A 23335-nucleotide genomic window follows, 5' to 3' on the forward strand; every position below is an offset into this window, starting at 1 on the left:
CCCAGCTAAATAAATCTCCTCTTCTAGCAAAATATGTCCATGAGAAACAGTTAACATGCAAGAAATGGCCAATTAGATATATGTTCCAATCTGTCAAAGACTTATGGGAAAGTTTTACTTTCTCAGGTAGTCAATACCTCTTCCTTCTTTTCCTACATGGAAACTAGATTCAATGCCTGAAGATAAAGCAATCTTACTGAGGCCCTATGGATGAAAAATAAGCATAGTGGACCACAAAAAGAGAAGAAACTTAGTTTCTATCATCCCAAAATATGACTCTTTGACATAAATATTTTTGAGCTAAAGGTAATTAAGAAGCAGCAAATGGACTAAGGGCTCTTTCTATCCTCCACTCTTTTCTACCAAGACAGGATATAAATTCTCCTTTACTGGAGACAAGTCTTATCAGCTCAGAGGCAGCACCAGAGAAATCTGCAAACAAATCTTACTCCATTAGTTTATTCCCATAAATTTACCTTCCCACGGTTTCCCGCCTCTGGAAGCCTAAAACTGCTTTTCTTTGTCTTGTCACTTCTCTAAAATGTATTGTTCTTTGTTAAAAACGTTATATAAGCCAGAGTTTTAAGCCACTGCTTTATCTTTCGTTGACGTTTCTCCTGAGTGATGTGCACTGCACACATTAGCAAACTTGCTTGTTTTTCTCTTCTTACTCTGTCTTTTGTTATAGGACTCTCTCCCAACTACAAACTTAGGAGGACTGAGAAGTTATATTTCCTGCCCTACAATACCCCTGAACTATCACATGAGAAAGATGCATCTGTTACTGTTAAGCTACTGTATGGGAGACTTTATACTGTTTACAACCAAACAATGGTACTTACAAAGAAGTAATTATAAACTAGAGGTGATTTAAGTGCTTGAAAAGACCATGAGAAGGAATATAATTTAGATCAGAGAGAAACAGGCTTTATGAAGAAAATAAATTCATACCTTCTTGTTCTAACAGAAACTTGGCTCTCCTTCTACAGTCTTTCAAGTAGGCAATGTTTTCTCCTTTATCCCTTCTACCACATGGTCTGGAGGTTAGGTTGTTGTCCACTTTGCTTCCTACTGACACTTCCAGGCTCTTCTCCCTCCACCCTCTTCAAAACTCCAGCTTTGAATCTCATATCATCAAACTATGCCATTCATCACCACTTCCTGACCTCTTCTCTTCTAATGATCCTGTGTTCAACCCAATTTCTGCTACCCAATCCCACGATCATTACCGTAAGGCCAACCTCTCCACTATGTACACTAGGTTCTATGCCCTCCTGCCTCATCAAGGACATTCTTCCAGGAATGCTCCCCTCACTCTCTTACATCATCAATTTTTCCCTTCTCTACGGAATCATTCCCATCAGATATAACTATGATGCAATTCCTACAGCTTATAAAAGAAAAAAAAAATCTTTGAAATGTACATCCTTTTCCAGTTACTACTAGTTTCTCTGCTGCACTTTACAGGAAAATTCCTCAGGTAAGTTGTCTGTATTCTATTTGGATTTGCTCTCCCCGTTTTCTCAAGCCCATTACAAATAGGCTTTTGTTCCTACCACCACCAAACCTGCTCTTTTCTAAATACATTACTTTTCTGCTGCTACTTTAACGTATCTTTTACTTAGAAAATTACATTTATAACTTTATATGTAGTATATAGGAAAATAATTTATATAAATTGATCTTATTTCCATAAATTTGGCTAAATTTTATTAATTATATTTCTTAAATATATTTAACATAACCATATTAACTACATATGTAACAATTATGTAAAATATAATTAATAGATTATAATCTAATGTAATAGATCCTTTTGAGTTTTCTAAGTAGACTATCATGTCATCTGCAAATAAAGACAATTTTGTACTTTTGCAGGGTCTAAGAGACTGGGCAAAAGGAAGTAGAAGTTTTGTGCCAAAATGACATTTCAAAAATGGGATACATTAGAAAACAGGAGGTGCTGAAGGAGAAGGAGAGAAGGAGTCTAAGTTTGGTAAGGTGAACTTGCAAACGGGAGAGGCAGGCCTATGATTCTGCTGAGAAGGAGCTGAGCCTCTTGGATCATTGTAATCAACACACTGTCTACCCTGAATTTATATCCTCGGCCCCAACATCCTCCATGAATTTCTTGACTAATATATCATTGGGTAGTGGAAAGGTAGGCCAAATTTAACACTTCCAAAATGAACTGTTATTTCTCCTATAAAATGGCTCCTCACTCAGTATTCTCCACATCAGTAAAGGGTACTGTGTATGAATCTACTTGTCTAACTGTCCCTAAAACATTCTTTTAATCTCCTTTAGAGCAGAAATTTGGCTGTTGTATCGCTAGTGCTTAGAGTAATATCTAGGACATAGGAGAACTTCAATATGTATTTGTTTGAATGAATTAATTACCATAAGATTATTCTGGTCTTAATTCTCAACACCTCAGCAGAAATCAGTAAAATAACTACAACTTTCAGCAGCTATAGGATAGTTTAGTTTTGGTTGTTTTTCTTGGTTAAAAAAAAAAAGCTGAGAGGGATGTTGTAATATAATAAAAAATAAGTATTTCATCTTTGTCCCAAATATTGTACCAGGTTCCTGGCACAGCCCCTAAAATCCTTGGAATCTCTGGACTAATAAGACGGTCTTTTGCATGCTAATAGAATGATGGTGGTCACTAGACAGCTTCACGATGAAGGCTGGTCACCAGAAAGATCAATGCATGATTAGAGGATTGGAATTTTCAATCCCACCCCACACCAACTTCTGGGGAGGGAAAAGAGGCTGAAAACTGAGTCAATCACCAATGGCTAATGATTTAATCAATCATGGTTATGTAATGGAACCTCCATAAAAACCCCTAACCACAGGGTTCAGAGAAATTCTGAGTTGATGAATACATCAAGGTGCTGAGAGGTCAACCCATGGGAGAGGGAAGTGAAGTTTTGTGCCCCTTCCCCCATACTATGCTCTATATATCTTTTCTATTTGGCTGTTCCTGAGTTGTATCCTTTATTTTAAAACAACAACAACAACAAACAGTAATAATAAGTTAAGCACTTTTCTGAGTTCTGTGAGTTGTTCTAAAGAAGTATCAATCCCAGGCCGGGCGTGGTGGCTCATGCCTGTAATCCTAGCACTTTGGGAGGCTGAGGTGGGTGGATCATGAGGTCAGGAGATCGAGACCATCCTGTCTAACACAGTGAAACCCCATCTCTACTAAAAATACAAAAAAAATTAGCTGGGCATGGTGGCGGGAGCCTGTAATCCCAGCTACTCAGGAGGCTGAGGCAGGAGAATGGCTTGAACCCAGGGGGGCAAAGGTTGCAGTGAGCCGAGATCACGCCACTGCACTCCAACCTGGGCAACAGAGTGAGACTCCATCTCAAAAAAAAAAAAAAAAAAAAAAAAGAATTACCAATCCTGAGAAGGGAGTTGTGGGAAACCCCTTAATCTACAGCAGGTAGATGAGAAATACTACTGATAACCTGGGACTTATAACTGGCATCTGAAGTGGGAACAATCTTAGGGGACTGAGTCCTTAACTTGTCTCCATTCTTTGTTTTTGTCGTTTATGCCTTTTCAGCCCTTCACTGTCATTTTAGTGAACATAAAGGAGAGAGCAGAAATAAAGGTGTGCATTCAATCCAATGTTTGACCTGTAATCCAGAGCTTACCTTTTAGTCAAACTAGAAGATTATTCCCCTGACTCCAAGTGTATGCACCTTCCCAATCTCCAAATAGCCCAATAAAATCTTATCTTACAAAACTCAGTTCAAGTGCCAGCTCCACATAACAGATTTTCTAACCTTCCAAATTGTAAATAACTTATCCATCTTCTGAATTTTCACAGCACATTACTTGTATCTCTTCTGGCATTTACTTAGACCATATGTGCTAAATTTTAATGACTAATGCTCAAAAATCTCCTCCACTGCTCAAAGTTATTCACTTCACTAAAAGAGTTTAAATTCTATCAATCAGGGATTTATTTAATAAGTCACATTTTAAAATAGAAATATTCTTCAAAATAATAAACCTATTGGTATGCATTAATTTAGCAATGCTCTTTTCCTTCTAGCCCAAACTATGATCCATGAACTGAGCAAATATGTTATCTAAAAGGTAAGGAAAGAAATCTTACACAATTTCAAGAACCAAGCATCTGGTGATGTGGTTTGGCTCTGTGGCCCCACCCAAATCTCATATTGAATTGCCATCTTCAATGTTGGAGGAGGGGCCTGGTGGGAGGTGGCTGGATCATGGTGGCAGACATCCCCCCCTGTTCTTGTCATAGTCAGTGAGTTCTCAAGAGATTTGGCTGTTTAAAAGTGTGCAGCACTTTCCCCTTGGGCTTGCTCTCTTCCTTTTGCCAGCCATGTAAGACATGCTTGCTTCCCCTTTGCCTTCCGCCATGATTATAAGTCTCCTGAGGCTTCCCTAGAAGCAGAAGAATGTACAGCCTGCAGAACCAGGAGCTAATTAAATCTCTTTATCAATTACCCATTCTCAGGGAGTTCTTTATATTAATAGTAATGTGAGAACAGACTAATACATCTGGCCTTGACAAAACAGAAAGCTTGATATGGCTGTATGTGTCAGGAGTAACCCACAGGTTTGTTTTTTTTTTTTTTAAATACTTATGCACTAAAGGTAAACATCAGCCCAACAGTATGTCAACCATGTTCCCTCCCCACTTTCACATATATGCCTCTGGCTACATGTTACCTTCTGGAAATACAGTCTCATCTGAGGTTTAAATCAATTTCACCTAAAAAAAAAAAAAAGTCTATAAGAGAAACTTGTAGCATGTAATCTGTCACCAAGAGAGATAATTTAGGGTTGCAGACTCTATGGGTAGATGGCAGACCCAATAATATGCTATAATAGATGTGTTTCAGAGAATACAAATATAAGATTTTAAAAGCTGGAAAAAGAAACACCAGAAAGAAAGAACAGAATTTAGAGATACAGTCTGGAATCTACTGTAATAAAATAGCTGACCTAGCAGTATAACTCTCCAGTTCCTTAATTTATACATCCTAATCTCTTTCCAAGCTTGAGAGGAGTCTATAATAATGTTTAAAGGATGCAACATCAAGGGTTTTCCCTTGCTGCAGGTCCATGAAAATAGGATGTTATATCTCTCAAATTGTATTACCTTTAAACTAAAATAAAATTACTTCAGAAAAGACAATTCACAGAAAAAGAGAAAATATTTGCAGAACCCAAATGTCTGTCACCTGATGAAAAGAAAAACAAAAGGTGGTATATCCATACATGGTATATTATCTGGCAATTACAAAGAATGAAGTACTGACACATGCTACAATGTGAAAGAACCCTGAAAATATATACTAAGTGAAAGAGCCAGGCATAAAAGATCATATATTATATTATCCCATTTATATGAAATATCCACAATAGTCAAACCTGTGAAACAGAATATTGGTTCTAGAATATTAGTTGCCTAGGACTGCATGGTTTGGGGAGGAAAGGAGAGTGACTGTTAATAGGTATGAAGTGGTTTCGGGGAACAATAAAAATCTACTAAAATTAGTTTATGGCTACAATTGCACAACTCTCTGGATATACTAAAAGCCATAGAATTGCACATGTTATAATGGGTGAATTACATGATATGTTAATTATATCTTAGTAAAGCTGTCAAAAAATACCTCAGGCCAAAATAATATCTCTAATGTAATGAAGTATTATGATAGAGGAGAGACTTTAAATTATGCTGCTAATAAAAACTAAAAATGTAAATGACTTTGCTGACAGCCCAGAAATATTTTTTTTGTTAAAATCCTAGTCTTAATTTGTGGTGGGCTCAATCTCTTCCTCTATCAGCATAGTTTAGAATTTTTCCTCATGTTTCTGTGCCATGAAGAACTTATGCCAACTGGCATACTTATGTTCCTACCCATCCCACTCACAGTCTCTCCTACAGCCAAACTGATATTATATACTTCATATATTCTCTACCGTCTTCTAGGTGAGCTATAAATGAGATCTCTGGTAAGAGACACAGAAAGCAGGGAAAGCACTGGACTGATTTGTTTGTAGGAATCTACAGATTCTGCACAAATTAAATATTTCAGATTCAGTTACCTTAACAAAAATGAATTAGACGCCTACCTCAAATAGTCCTAATGGACTGACAGTTGAAAGACATAGACTTACACAGGAACAGTTCCATCAGAGTAAATATGTGTAGAAAACTGGGCACTTATCTCTCTGTTGTTTCTTAATCTTCAAAACGGGGATGATGAATTAACTGGTCTCTCTACGTCCCTCTCAATTCTATAAGTCTCTATATTCCGTATTATCCTCTAGTCTAGCTAATACTACCACAATTCTCCTATCCTCAGTAAACTGGCTGGTTGCAGGATACAGCAGCAAATTAATCATATAATTTATTTTTACAATAGAGTCTAAATTATTCAGTATTATTTGTACAGAGTTTAAATTATTCAAGTCCATCTTATCATCGCTCAGAGCAATAATTAAAAGTAAAAAGTTAGCCATGAAAAGTTGCACAGGCTAAATGGTTCAGGATTTTATAAGCTGAAAGATACCTGCAGTTTTCTTACACTGTTTTCGCCACTCCAACCCTGCTTTTCAGAATTATACCTGTTCTTTCACCCCCTACTTTATTTAATGAAACTTGTTCTAATTCTTCAAACAATATGGTTTATTTTGAACCTTCATAGCACATTTTAATATCTCTTTTTGAATACTGATCATATTAAAGTTATTTTTATACTTCTCTTAGTTTTACATATCCCAAATCATCAAATACTATATCATAAACTCTAAAGAGCAAGGACTATGCCTCTCCTGTAATAAAAGAATAGCGATTTTCACATAAGAAACACATCAAAATTGAATTGAAGTTGAGTAACACAACTCTTTTGGATGACCAAAAATACAATTTAAAAAAGCATCAGTCTTAAAGAGTACTTCTTTTTGGATTGTGACACACATACCCTCATAATTGCTTATAACTGAAACTAATAAGCAGAAATGTAGGGCAAGCGTAGTGGCTCATGCCTGTAATCCTAGCACTTTGGGAGGCCAAGGCGGGGGAACCGTTTGAACCCAGGAGTTTGAGACCACCCTGGGCAACATAGCAAAACCCTGTCTCTACAAAAAATTCCAGTGGTGACGGGCACTGGTAGTCCCAGCAACTTGGAAAGCTGAGATAGGAGACTCTCAGGAGCTTCCAGGAGCCCAGGAGTTCCTGAGCCCAGGAGCTCGAAGCTGCAGTGAGCCGGGATTAGGCCACTGCACTCCAGCCTGGGCAACACAGCAAGACCCTGTCTCAAAAAAAAATGTTGTAGAAATGTAGCTAATAAATATTAGTGGAGTTACAAAAACACACTCTTCCTAGGTCTTTGTTAAATTTTTACTTAAAACCATACACGTTTCTAAAGGTTTAAGTAAGACAGAATAGCATAATTCCTCAAGATACAATATCCTCAACTAAAATATTCCTGAAAAGATTCAACTAAAATATCTTGCATACCACCCATAAAATACTTAAGATTATTAAACTTTTCTATACTTATGATGAGCATACACAAACTGAAAGCAATTCTTCAACACATAAGAGACTACTATTTACGAACAGGTTTACTGTTAATCCATTTTGGACTTATGTAATGAAAGATGAATTGGAAAATTGCCTTAATCTATCAGAAACTAGCTAGCAAGTACTTATGCCTTCATTTATTCCACTATCTTACAAATTGTTCTATTTCATTCTTTAGTGTAAATAGAATCTTCTTGGTATCACAATATAAAATTAAATAAAAAATATTGTGATGACTAAAAGAATGGTATACGATGAAAAGCATTTAAGTAGTTGAATAGTGATACTGCCCCATCAACCATTCACTCATGCACTCATCCATTCTTTTAACAAATATTTATTGAGTAATCATGCACTAGGCACTATGCTACAAGACACACCAACAGACAAAAGAGACACTTATACCTACGGACTTAAATCCTAAAATTGTCAAAAATACATAAATACAGGGCCACTGTGTAGGGATACACAGACTGCCCACTGCACAACTTGACAAGTGCCACTCATAAAGACCTCATTGAGAATAGTGCCCCTTGCAATAAAGGCACCACTCAGCAGCTCTAGGAACAATCCATGTCATTACAGAGGGAGCAGCCATGTTCACATGATATGACAAACTTGACCAGTTCAAGAATAATCTGAGACAAGGTAAATCAGTGATAGTCTTCTATATTCAACCATTCCTTTAACTTATCAAAAATATCTCAAGATCCTTAATCTTCAAATCGCATATTCAAAAATAGTAAGTCCTGAGACCTTTAAGAAACACCTTATTTGCTTAAACTAGCTAAGTTGACACATAAAACTAATTTCAACTATTTCAATTTTGAATGAATAACTGGAGTTTTACAGAGGCTAAATAACTTGCTTAAAATTACACTGCAGACCTGGGATTATATATGGCTAATTAGGTAATACGGAACTGACAGTTTGTCATCTTAGGCACACATACTTACGGTAACCAGCCTTCAACATGATCCCCCAATGATCCCTGCACCCTGGTAATCACATTCCTCTGTAATGTAATTCATTATTATCCCAGGGTTTGTCCATGTGAACAACAGAATACAGCAAACATAACGATACATCATATTAGAGATTTGACTATAAAAAACATTATGGCTTCTATACTGTGTACCCACATGCTCTCACTGTCTCTCTCTCTCCCCACTCACACTGGGAAGTCAGCTGCCACATCATGCACAGCCCTGGAAAGAGGCCCTCATGGTGAGGAATGGAGGCCTACCAACAACCATGTGAGCCAGCTTGAAAGTACATCCTTCCACCACAGTCACACCCTGGCTGACAACTTCACTACAACCTCATGAGAGATCCTAAGCCAGAATCACCCAGCTAAGCCACTTCTGGATTCCCACCCCTTTGCATTAGTTAACTATTGCTGCCATGACAAATTACAACAAAATTAGTGGCTCTACACAATACAATTTACTATCTCAGTTCTGTAGGTTAGAAGTCCAGTGGGCTCAATTGGCTTTTTCTGCTCTGGGTGTTGCAAACCTGAAATCAAGGTATTGGCTGTCTGTGTTACTTAATGGAGGCTCTGGGAAAGAACTGCTTCCAGATTCAGCCAGGTTTTTGACAAGGTTCAGTTCCTTGTAGTTGCAGCACTGACTTTCTGGTTTCCTTGCTGCCTGTCAGCTGGGGGATATTCTCAGCTTCTAGAGGCCACCCACATTCCTTGGCTCATAGCTCCCTACTTCCATCTCACGCTTTGAATCTCTCTGAACACCCTTCTGCCTCACCTCTCTGACTCATCTCTTCCAACATCAGCTGGGAAAAGTTCTCCACTTTTAAGGTCTCATGTATTACTTAGCCCATATCTAGGTCCATAATTGTAACCATATTTTCAAAGTCTCTTTCACCACATAATGTAACATATTTGGTGGTTTTGGGAAATAGGACATGGACATCTTTAGGGGGCTATTATTCTTCAGAAATGATGTAATTTCATAAATGTTTGTTGTTTTAAACTTTCACTTTGTCACACGATAATATACATATGAAGAGGAAAAGTGTCCTGAAGTTATCAACCAGGATATAGTTATATATAAGGTGTTCAGTATATCACATATTTACATACAAACACACATACTTGACAAGGTATTATATTAGAGGCTATAGGCATTATAGCATTTTTCATACAGTATCTCATAATACTCTGTCAATAACCATATATTATCTATAAGATGAAACTCCAGGTCATTGGTAGTTTAGATTAAATCCCAGTTATTTCAAATTCAAGCTATATTATGACATCTATTTCTCTTTTTCTTTTAAAATCTAAAGTTCCAGGTTACAGCATTTCATAAATCAGGCTTTTATTCGGATTATAAAGTCTTCGAAAATAACTTTCCACAAATTAATTTTATTCTTACTGACAGTCGGGCACAGTGGCTCACACCTGTAATCCCAGCACTTTGGGAGGCTGAGGTGGGTGGATCACCTGAGTTCAGGAGTTCGAGACCAGCCTGGCCAATATGGTGAAACCCCATCTCTACTAAAAATATAAAAATTAGTTGGGCGTGGTGGCACACGCTTGTAATCCCAGCTACATGGGAGGCTGAGGCAGGAGAATCACTTGAACTCGGGAGGTGGAGGTTGCAGTGAGCCAAGATCATGCCACTGTACTCCAGCCTGGACGACAGAGTAAGACTGTCTCAAAAATAATAATAATATTCTTACTGACACCCTCCTCCCCCAAAACATGGAATGTTATATTGCTGAACAGCTGAAATTACTTCTTCATTGAAAGAGGCATATGAAAAATGAGTTCACACTAATGTTCACCTTGATCTCAATACTTGTGTGATTACCATATTCCTGAAGCTGTCTTGTGGAGGTCACCAACCACGTTTTTTCTTTCTTTCTTTTTTTTGGCTAAATCCTAAGGCTACTCTTCAACTCTCATCTACAATGTTGATATATCATCCTTAAAACACCATGCTTTCTTAGTTTCCATCATTTCATACCATCCCACCTCTCTAGCTAATGCCTGTTAGTCTCCTTTTGGTCTTCTCTTCCTATGCTCACCCCTTACATGTTAGAATTCCTCAGGATATCTGTCCTATTTCCCCCCTTTTGTGGCAACTCTCAGATCTGTGTCTTCTGCCCTTTTCTTTCTCCAGGACTTCAAATCCACATATACAGTTTCCTATTAGCTCTCTACACTTGGATGTCTAATAAGCACCTCAAATTCAACAGGTCCCAGAGTACAGTTGATTCTTGAATAGGTTTGAAATGTGCAGGTCCACATATACACAGATTTTTTTTCCCAATAAATACATTGGAAATTTTTTTGGAGATCTGATGCAACAATTTGAAAAAACTTGCAGATGAACCACACAGCCTAGAAATATCAAAAAAATTAAGAAAAATATATGTCATGAATATATAAAATATATGTGGATACCAGTCTATTTTATCACTACCATAAAATATACACAAATATATTATAAAAATTAAAATTTATCAAAACTTATGAAAACACCTGCAGACCATACATGGCACCATTCACAGTTGAGAAAAATGTAAACAAACATAAAGATGTGGTATTAAATCACAACTGCACAAAATTAACTGTAGTACGAAAATCAAACACCACAAGTTCTCACTCATAAGTGGGAATTGAACAATAAGAACACATGGACACAGGGAGGGGAACATCACACACAGGGGCCTGTCAGAGGGTGGGGGGCAAGGCGAGGGAGAGAATTAGGACAAATACCTAATGTACGCAGGACTTAAAACCTAGATGATGGGTTGATAGATGCAGCAAACCACCATGGCACATGTATACGTGCACGTTCTGCACATGTATCCAAACCTGCACATTCTGCACATGTATCCAAGAACTTAAAGTAAAAGAAAAAAGAAAAAGAAATTAACTGTAGTACATACTGTACTACTGTAATAATTTGGTAGCCACATCCTTTTGCTATTGCTGTGATCTCAAGTGTTACAATTATCCCCTTAAATGTTAAGTGATGCTAACATCTTCACTTGAGCAGTTTGTCTCTCTCCAGTACTGTGTTATCACAATAGAAAGTGATCTCTTGCAGTTCTCACTTATTTTTCATAGTTTTTAATGCAATACCATAAACCTTGAAAAACTTCATAGGACCCATATGAAGTGCCCTTAGTGATGTTGTTGGAAGTGTTTCCAAGAAGCAGAGAAAACACAGGACATTACAAGAAAAAGTTGAATTGCTTGATATGTGCTGAATTTTGAGACCTGCAGCTATGGTTGCCCACCATCTCAAGATAAATGAATCCGGCATAAGGACCACTGTAAAAAAAGAAAAGAAAAATTGTGAAGCCATTGCTGCAGCTACAGCAGCACTTTTTGCAAAATATCTTTTTATCTCATATTGAAAATGTAGCTTTTATGTGGGTGCATGATTGCTATAAAAAAGGCACACCTATATGATTCAAGAAATAGTGAGGTCATATGACAACTTAAAGCAAAAAGAAGGTAAAGGATCTAAGGCTGGAGAATTTAATCCCAGCAAAGGATGGTTTAATAAGTTTAGAAAGGGGTGTGGCTTTAAAAATATCAAGATAGTCCTCTCTGGGCTTGTGCCTAGTTCACAGCTACATAGCTAAAACTCACCAAGTAGGTTGAAATCACTGGTAAATATGGGATTGCTATGGTGCCTCCCTCTGGAAAACACTGAAGAAAACTGAAATCAACCATCCTGCCAAGTACACTTGCTCTTTCTGTGGCTAAACCAAGATGAAGAAACAAGCAGTAGGGATCTTACACTGTGGTTCCTACATGAAAACAGTAGCTGATGGTGCCTGGATCTACAACGCCACTTCCACCAACATGGCAAAGATGGCCATCAGAAGACTGAAGAAATTGAAAGGCCAGTAGAAGCTCTATCATTTGAGACAACTCTAGCCTACAATAAAGGTTTAATTTATGTAACAAGAACAAAAAAATCAAGGTAACAGGAGAAGCAGCTTCTGCTGCTCAAGAGGAAGCAGATGAGTTCCCAGGTGCTATTAAGAAAATCATTGAGGAGAAAGGATATATGCCTGAACAGGTTTTTAATGTGGACAAAAGTACCCTATTCTCGAAAAACATGTCATAAAGGTCATTTATTAGTAAGGAAGAAAAGCAAGCACCAGGATTTAAGGCAGTAAGAGATGGGCTAGCTCCATTGTATTGTGCAAATGCAGTTGGGCTTATGATCAGGAGGATTGTCCTTATCTATTAAAGCTACTAACCCCAAGATTTGAAGGAAAAAGATAAACACTACTGCCAGTCTTTTGGTTGTTCAACAAGAAGGCCTGGACAACGAGAACACCTTTTCTTAATTGCTTCCACTGTTGGTTTGTCCCTGAAGTCAGTATCTTGCCTTAAAGTTATTTTGATATCAGACAATGCCCTGGCCACCCAGAACCCCATGAGGTTCAACATCCAGGGCATCAAAGTAGACTACTTGCCCCAACCACAACAACTCTAATTCAACATCTAGATCTGGTGTGATAAGGACCTTTAAGGCTCATTACACATGGTACTCTATGGAAAGGGCTGTCAATGTTATAGAAGAGAACTCCAATAGAGAGAACATAATTTAAGTCTGGAAGGATTACACCATTGAACATGCCATCGCTGTTACAGAAAAAGCCATGAAAACCATCAGGCCTGAATCAATAAATTACTGCTGGAGAAAACTGGATCCAGATGTTGTGCATGACTTCACAGGATTTACAGCAGAGCCAATCAAAGAAACCATGAAAGAGATCATAGATATGAGAAAAAGGTGGCAGTGGTGAAGGGTTTCAGGAGTGTTTCCAAACCAGTGCCAGAAGATAAGGAAGAAGATGTAGAAGAAGCAGTGCCAGAAAACCAATTGACATTAGACAATCTAGCAGAATGGTTCCAATTATTCAAGACTACTTTTGACTTCTTTTATAACACGGACCCTTCTATGTTACAGGCGCTGAAACTAAAGTAAATGGTGAAAGGATTGGTACCATACAGAAACATTTTTAGAGAAATGAAAAAGCAAAAAAGTCAGACAGAAATTGCCATGTATTTCTGTCAAGTTACACTGAGTGTGCCTGCCTTTCCTGCCTACTCTTCTACCTCCTCCATCTCTTCTGCCTCTGCGACCCTAAGACAAAACCGACCCTTCTTCTTCCTCCTACTCCTCAGTCAACTCAACATGAAGACGATGTGAATGAAAATCTTTGATGATCCACTTCCAGTTAATGAACATTAAATATACTTTCTCTTTCTTATCATTTTCTTAATAACATTTTCTTTTCTCTAGCTTATTTTACTGTAAGAATGCAGTATATAATACAAATAACATACAAAATATGTGTTAATCAACTATTTGTGTTATTGGTAAGGCTTCCAGTCAACAATTGGCTATTAGCAGTTAAGTTTCTGGGGAGTCAAAAGTTATACATGGATTTTTGACTGCATGGGGAGTCAGCAACCCTAGCGCCCACATTGTTCAAGGATTAATTATGTACATATAATTATCCCTCACAGAACCATTCCTCCTACGAATGGTTCAGTGAGTAGACCTACTATCCATTTAATTTTGCAAGTCAGCCCTACTTCTTTAACCACACCTCACTGCTCCTATATCTCCTTAAAACAGATCCCATTACTTTGTTCCATCCTCAATGCTACTCCCTTAATTCTTATCACCATGAACTCTTTGCCTGGCATACTGGACTTCCCTATCTCTAATTATGCTCCCAATATTCCAATCCATTTGACATTATTGTCAGAGTGATCTTTCTAAAATACAAGTCGGATTACATTACTCCCTTGGAGTCATCAATGCTCTCCTGTAAAAGTTGAAATTCCCTAATATGGCTTGGATGGCCATATAATATTTGGCCCTATCTCTCAACGCTTCCCTGTCTGATATGGTTTGGCTGCATCCCCACCCAAATCTCACCTTGAATTGTAACTCCCACAATTCCCACCTGTCATGAAAGGAACCCGGTGGGAGGTAATTGAATCGTGGCAGCGGGTCTTTCCCATGCTGTTCTCTTGATAGTGAATAAGTCTCACAAGATCTGATGGTTCTGAAAATGGGAGTTTCTGATGGCTTTAAAAATGGGAGTTTCCTTGCACAAGCACTCTCTTTGGCCCCTATCATCCATGTGAGACATGACTTTCTCTTCCTTGCCTTTCCCCATGATTGTGAGGCCTCCCCAGCCATGTGGAACTGTAAGTCCATTAAACCGTTTTTTCTTCCCAGTCTCGGGTATGTCTTTATCAACAGTGTGAAAACGGACTAATACACTGTCCTTCTTTTCTTGTATTCCCCATCTTTAATTTCTTCTAGGAAAGGCTGTCTCTTTGTATGATACACTTTCACCAATCTGAACAAGCACCCATCCCCTTGATCTGGCAAATACTTGAGTATTCTTCATATCTAGTTTATCCACTTCCTCTGGAGAGCCTTCCATGATCATTTCCCTGCAGACTAGTGTCTGTCTTATGTAACTGCATAGCACCTTATACTTAATCTTTAGTACTGCACTTACTGTATACTATCATAGTGTATTCATCTGCATCTTTTACTAAACTACAAATGCATTGTCATTGTTCCCTTAGCACCTTATACCGTTTTGGACACACAGAATGTAATGAATATTTGCTAAATGTTTAACCAAGCAATCAGACCTTCCTATGGTGATTTTCAAAATAATCTGAACAATAGTCACATGTCTACAAAATAAAAGTGAGTAAGCATTACAACTGAAAGTACAGGAGTTAAATCTCTCATATTAATATAGTACATTCAATAGATATAAACAATAGGAATTTCAAGATTTTTCCAGTTTTTAAATGTGAGTTTTGAGAGTTGCTGCATATGGTATTAATAAAGAGAATCTGAGGAATATATAGATAACTAACAAGGATGAAATTGGGTAAGTAAGCAAAGCTAAGCTCATACATTAGCTAAATGACTCTCTTCCTGAACATCAGCAAAACCAAATGTATTTTATACTCTTGTCTCAGCAAATAAACAAGTTACTATAAATTAAGAATCTTCTATAACGAGGAAGAACAGTCAAAATCTAAATGCAAAATCACCTAATATTTTCACAGAGCAATTTCCCCCTGATTACATCAGTCAAATAACACTTTTACTGGTCTCCTTTCTAAAGCTAGTAAAACAATGGTATTTTTAACTTATCTGAAATATCTTCATTACATCACATGTTCAAAAAGAGAGCACAATATGGCACAGATTTTGATTCTACTAGTATAAGAGTTCATTTGTGATTCAAAAGATTCAAATACTTAACACAGCTATTATAATACCAATAAACTGTCTTTATTCTAGGCTAAATGTTTCCAAATCCAAGTGCAATGTCAAACATGAATTTAAAAATATTAAATTATTGTATTACTGATCCTTCAGATGATTCATACCACATTTCTTCAATTTTGAATAATTCTGAGTTATGCTTGTATATGTGAAATATCCAAATCAAAACAAATAAGAAATTTACTCAAATAGATAAAAAATTCATTAATGATACTATTTTAAGTTCATCAAAAGGGAAATATTCAACAGTAAAAGACTATTTCAAAACTAATTCAATATGACAAAAGCAAGCAATTAAAATTTAAGACACAAGCAGTTGCCTAGTGTATATAATTGAAAAATAATAAAATTATGCTTAATAAAATATCTAAACACAGAATCCAGTATGATGAAACCACTTAAAAGAACAACATGAATACAATCCTTGAAATCTTAAATGATTTTAAATTTGAATTTAACTCTGAGAAAATGATATGAAATCTGAAAAGTAAAATCTACAGATGGAAGTCTAGTACTGTGTGTTTTACCTCTGGGAGTTGCAGGCTGCACCATGATTCTATTCTTACATTACAAATCTGTTGTGTGGGGAACGGGGGAGGAATAACTGTATCACAGGGAAAAAAGAATAGAACAAATTGTTGTAAGAACATGTAGTTTTTTAATGTCTTTATTCTTTACAAGTAATCTTATTCTTTAAAGTATTTTTTACATAAATGGACTCATCTATATTTAAAACACCTAATGCCCTTTGTGTTTCTTAGTATAAGGATGATCCTGAAGAAGCCACTGCTACTTAACTCACATTATAGTTTTTTAAACCCATAGTATCATAAGAAAAATGAAAGAGATTCTTTTGTATTTTTCCTTCTCCAACATAAACCAAAACACCAATGCAAACCACTATCAAGGAGAGGAAAGGAGAGCTGCTGGTTAGGACAGCAGCTGTGTTGAAGCTCAGAAAAGACATGCGTTGGCAGATTTGTGAGGTGATGCCTGCAACACAATGTGCCTAGATCTAGTCTGATTCCTAAAATTAAAAAGAAAAAAAAAATCTGTACTTGATATTTTGCCTTTTAGAGAGTATTTCCTTCCCCATCACAGAAGATTTTTGCTTGAGATGTCTATTATGTCTTAATATGTTGTCACTGGAGGAAAAAAAGCTGTTAATTTATGAAATAAAATGTTGCCAAGATTGACTCAGAAATGAGTATGTAAAACACCTTATACCTAAGTACTTTATTACAGTTTAAAGACCATTATTTTTTCCATTTGCAATTTAAACTCAACTAAAAGTACATAATAAGATAAGCTGTCATGGTGGATGGCATGAATACAAAATTTAAAGCAGCAGGAATAAAGTGAGAACAGAGCATGTTAACAGAGTGTAGCTGGAAGAGTCAGGGAAGATAATACATAGGAGTGCAAACTAGAACAACGTGTGAATGAATGTGGAAGGGGAATCCACAAAGTGGGTTTAGGCTTAAACGAAAGGACATGCATCTATCTTCCCTCAACACAAGAATGAAAGATAGACAAATAATTGAAGGTCTAGATACGCTTTTAGATGAGATGCACAGGAAGCAAAAAGTTGATAAAATTTATTTGTTTTTGCAATAAAGTAAGAAGTAAGGTCTCCTGGTAAAAATGAAAGGGGAAGGTTATGTGAACAAAGTGCTGGTGGTCTCAGCCCTCAAGCTGAAAATGTTTTTATATTTTTAAAAGGTCAAAAAAGAAAACAAAGAATATGTGACACAGACTATATACAGTCCACAAAGCCTAAAATATTTATTATCTGGCCTTTTGTAGAAAAAGTTTGCTAACTGATGATATATATAATAACACCTGTGAGAGAGAGAGAGAGAGACAGAGAAATGACTAGAGATCATAGGGCATAAATTTGTATAGTTTATGATTTTTTTCTCCAGCACATCTTTTCCTCCAACAACAAAAAAATTATGGAAGCATTTATGAAAGAAAACTGTCCAGAGCAGATCTGTTGTTTGTTTGTTTTTGAGACAGAGTCTCACTCCATCACCTAGGCTGGAGTGCACTGGTGCTATCTCTGCTCACTGCAACCTCTGCCTCCCGCGTTCAAGCGATTCTTGTGCCTCAGCCTCCCAAGCAGCTGGGACTACAGACACACACCACCATACCTAGCTAATTTTTTTTTTTATTTTTAAGTAGAGACACGGTTTCCCCATGTTGGCCAGGCTGGTCTCGAACTCCTGACCTCAAGTGATCTACCCGCCTCGGCCTCCCAAAGTGCTGCGATTACAGGCATGAGCCACTGTGTCTGGCCCAGAGCAGATATTTTAAACATCAAGAATCAGATTTGCATGATTCAGAATATTGCTAACCTATTGGTTCTAACATAAGAAACAAGGAGTAAAAAGTAAAACAACCACCAAAGATTTTCAATAACTTTAAGACATAACTTTAAGACATAACTTTAAGATACCAGTAAAAGAAATGCCTCAAGGTAGTTCATAATTGCTAAAAGAAGTGCCATGACAATTAAGTTGTAAAAACAGATTTAAAACTTCTACTTCCAATCTAACAGAATAATTGGTATAGGATTTACCCTAGCAACTGGAAAATGGGGCAGAATTTATGAAACTACTCTTTTCAGATATTAGACAGCAGGCAATGCAGGACTGTGATCCCTAAAATATAGCTTTCAGCTAAATATACTTTAGCTTTCGGCTAAATATACCTTCCCCTATAATGTAAGGGGAAAACCTCAGTAAACACAACGAACTCAATTAGTTGAAGGGACAAATTTGAGTTAAGGAAGGGCTGAGAAAGCTGGAATTCTCAGGTCAGAATAACAGAAAAAAGGTAAGCTAAGCAGAGAAACAGTACCAGAAAATTCTATATAGGGACTCTTGAATCTTCAAAGAAATACTAAGTTATAAATGTACACAGTGAGACTCAAAAAGGCCAGGCAAAGAACCACTACCAGAAAATCTGCAAAACTGATCAACTCTCAAACTCACAGGATACTGCAAAATATTCTAGCTTGGAATGCTAAAAAGGGAGAAACCATTAAATAACAGGAGCATTCAATATGGCTCTATGAAGGAGTATGCCTTAACAGTAGGGCTAAACTAGCCTTAGAATAAATGTTCCTCTAAAGCTGCCCTAATACAGCTTAAAAACAAGCGTGAAAGGATCAAGTTGATCCACAAGTATCTTAACTGCCTGATAGAATAAAGTACAACATTCACTAATGGATAACAAAATCCATTCATAGTATTCCAACAACATGACCAGCACCCAATAACAAATTATTAGAAATACTAGAATGCAAAAAAGATGACAAAATTACATGACAAAGATATTAAAATATCTATTAAAAGTATATTCACAGATTTAAAGAAAGACATGAATACAATAGAGAGAGATTGTAACTATAGAAATTATCAAATAAAACTTTCCAGAGCTGAAAAACACAACATTCGAACTGAAAAGTTCCTTAGAGGGGCTTAACAACAAATCAGACACTATAAAAGATTAAAAAGAGTGATGAAACAGGAACCAGAGCAACCAGAACTACCCAAACAAATTAAAGCTATGAGGAAAAAAAAAAAAAAAGCATCAATGACATGGGGAAAAATACCAAGTCTAAAATATGAGTTTTTGTTTGTTTCTTTGTTTTTTTAAGACAGAGTCTCACTCTGTCGCCCAGGCTGGAGTGCAAGTGGCGCAATCTCAGCTCACTGCAAGCGCCGCCTCCCAGGTTCATGCCATTCTCCTGCCTCAGCCTCCCAAGTAGCTGGGACTACAGGCGCCCGCCACCATGCCCGGCTAATTTTTTGTATTTTTTAGTAGAGACAGGGTTTCACCATGTTAGCCAGGATGGTCTCGATCTCCTGAAGTCGTGATCCCCCCAGCCTCAGCCTCCCAAAGTGCTGGGATTACAGGCGTGAGCCACTGCGCCCGGCCTAAAATAGGAGTTTTTGAAGTCTAAGAAAGAGAATAATGTTCTAAGGAAAAAAAGTATTTGAAGAAACAATGAAATAATTTTTTCAAATTTGATGAAAAAACAAAAAAATAACAATAGCAGCAACAACCACAACAAAAACACTGATCCATGAATATCAGTGAACCCCAAGCAAGGAAGGAGAGTACACACAAAAAATTACACCAAGGTACATCACAATGAAAATTATAAAAACAATGAAATAATGAGGAACTCTTAAAAGAAGCTAGAGGAAAGAAGATACATCACAGAACTGAGGAACAAAGATAAGAATGATCACAGACTTCTCATCAGAAACCAAGCATGCCATAAAACAACAAAACATTTTTTGAATGATGGAAGAATAAAGTGTCTGTATAGAGCTATTACTGAGTGAAAGTCAAAAATGAAGACAAAAAGAACATATCTTGACAAGAAAAACAGAATTTGTTGCAAACAACCCTGCACTACAAAAGCTGTCACAGTAAGTTCTTTAGGCTGATGGAAAATATACCAGAAGGTATCCCTGATGTACAAAAAGAAACGAACAATGCCATTGTAAATATGCGGATAAACATAAACTTTTTAAAAAACTGAAAGATAACTGGTTATTTAAAACAAAAATAGTGACACTGTACTATGAAGTAAAAAACAGCAGAAAAGATGGAAGGGGCCAATAGAAATTATATTGTATTAATAGTAAGGTTCTAACATTATACATGATGTGCTATTACTTCAAACTAGACTGTGATAAGTTAAGCATGTATATCAAAAAACCTAAAACAACCATTAAAACAATAAAACTAAAAAATATAGCTAAGCCAGGTGCAATGGCTCACATGTGTAATCCCAACACATTGGGAGGCCAACACAGAAGGATCACATGAGGCCAGGAGTTGAAGACCCCAGCCTTAGGCAACATAGCAAGATTCCATCTCTACAAAAATACACAAAAATTAGCCAGGTGTGGTGGTAAGTGCTTGTAGTTTCAGCTACTCAGGAGGCTGAGGCAGGAAGATCACTTGAGCCCGGGAAGTCAAAGTTGCAGTGAGCCAAGATCATTCCACTGCATTCCAGCCTAGGCAACAGAGTGAGAATTCATGTACTTCATGTACATAATATATATGCATATATAACAAATATATGTACATATATTATATGTACATATATACACACACATTTTATTATTATATATATACAGCCAATAAGTCAGCAGAGAAGGTAAAATGGAAATGTAAAAATTACTCAATCCAAAAAAGGGTAGGAAACAGAAAAAATGAACAAGGAATACATGGAACAAACAGAACAAATGAGAGGCAGAAGATGTAACCCTAACCATATGAAAATTAGATTAAATGCAAATACTCTGCACTCTAATTAAAAGACAAAAATCAAATTGGATTTAAAAAGCAAAAACAAACCATTACTATCAACAGAAAATACACCTCAAAAATAAACAAGTTAAGTTAAAAGTGAAGGTTAAAAAATAATCTATATATATGATGCAAACTATATAGAACGAACCTGGAATAGCTTTACTGACAGGAGAAAACGATTATCATTGAGCACAAAGACATGTATTTCATAGCAATCCTAAATGTGCATGCACCCGATAAAAACACATGAAACAAAAACCAGATGAAGTCAAAAAACTAAAACTGACAAATCTGCAATTATAGGCAAGGATTTCACAACTCTTTTTTTTCAGTAAAAAAAAAAAATTATCTTTATTTTAAATGTTAATAGAACAGGGCCAGGTGTGGTGGCTCACGACTGTAATTCCAGCACTTTGAGAAACCAGGGCAGGAGGATCCTTGAGCCCAGCAGTTTAAGACCAGCCTGGGCAACATAAGGAGACCTCATATCTACTGGGAAAAATAAAAAAAGCCAGGTACGGTGGTACACGCCTGTGGTCCCAGCTACCTGGGAGGCTGAGGAAGGAGGATTGCCTGAGTCCAGGAGGTTGAGGCTGCAGTGAGCTGTGATAGCACCACTGTACTCCTGCCTGGGTGATGCAGCAAGATTCTGGCTCAGGGAAAAAAAAAAAAAAAAAGTTAATAGAACAGTAAAAACAATATCGGTAAGGCTAGAGAAGATTGTACAATACTATCATTAACTTGACCTGTTTGACATTTATAGAACACTACTCCTAACAATGAGAGAAAGCACATTATTTTCAAGAGTACACAGCACAATCACCAAGATAGATTATATACTGAGCCATTAAACTAAACAAATTTAAAAGAACAGAAATCATACAAATCATGTTCTCTGACCATAATGAAATGAAATTAGAAACCAATAACAAAAAACTTTGAAAAATCACCAAGTATTTAAAAACTAGAAAAATACACTTGGCCGAGCACGGTGGCTCATGCCTGTAATCCCAACACTTTTGGAGGCTGAGGTTGGAGGATTGCTTGAGTCCAGGAGTTCAAGACCAGCCCAGGCAACACAGTGAGACCCTGTCTCTACAAAAAATACAAAAATTAGCTGGGCCTGGTGGCACATGTCTGTAGTGCCACCTACTTGGAAGCGTGAGGTGGGAGAATCTCTTGAGCCCAGGAGGTCGAGGCTACAGTGAGCAGTAATCGTACCACCCTGGGTGAGAGAGCAAAACTCTGCCTCAAAAAGAAAAAAAAAAACAACATACTTTGAAATAACCCAAGTAACAGCAAAGAGATATTTCAGGAAAATTAGAAAGCATACTGAACTAAGCGATATAAAATAAAACATCCAAAGTTGTGGAATGTTGGTAAAACAATACTGAACCACGTATAAAAAAAAATTTAAATTGATGAAAGAAACTTTTACCAAAGTAGAGAAGAAAGGAAATACTAAAGAGTAGAAATCAATAAAACAGAAAAAGAACATAACAACATTGTTCATTAAGAACAAAGAAATCAAAAGCTAATTATTTCTGAAGATTGAGAAAATTGGTAAACTTGTAGGCAAACTCAAAAAGAAAAAAAAGATGATACAAATTGTCAAATATCAGTAATGAAAGGGAAGATATCTGCACAGATCCTACAGATAATTAAAATACAATGAGGAAATATTAAAAACAAGTTGATGTTAATAAATTTAGCAACTTTTAAATGTAAACTGATTATTCAAAAGATATATATCATCAAAACACAGAAGAAATAGAAAATATGAATCTATTATCTATTAAATAATTTGAATTTATAATTTAAAACTTTGAACAACATAAAACTTCTTGGCTCAAATGTCTTCTCTAGTGAATTTTACTAAACATTTAAGAAAGGACTAACTCTGATCTTACAAAAACATTTTCAAAATTAGAGAAAAAGAACATCTTTCAACTCACTGGAGTCCAGCATTGTCCTGATTCCAAAACCAGATCAAAATATTAAAATAAAAGAAAATGACAGACCGATAGGCCTTATGACTACATAGGCAAAAGATTTTTTAAAAATAATTGTTGATACA

The 23335-nt window shown here is 36.6% G+C and overlaps 1 protein-coding gene and 1 pseudogene across 1 annotated transcript in view; one reads left to right on the plus strand and one right to left on the minus strand.

Annotated features, from left to right (window-relative positions):
- The window catches only part of COG5 (component of oligomeric golgi complex 5), a 372787-nt gene that overhangs the window by 246570 nt on the left and 102882 nt on the right, over positions 1–23335 (minus strand). The window lies entirely within an intron of this gene.
- LOC115935291 (large ribosomal subunit protein eL43-like) lies at positions 1937–12482 on the plus strand (annotated as a pseudogene).

This window comes from Gorilla gorilla, chromosome 6 (genome assembly GCF_029281585.2).
Source record: "Gorilla gorilla gorilla isolate KB3781 chromosome 6, NHGRI_mGorGor1-v2.1_pri, whole genome shotgun sequence".
Taxonomy (NCBI): domain Eukaryota; kingdom Metazoa; phylum Chordata; class Mammalia; order Primates; family Hominidae; genus Gorilla; species Gorilla gorilla.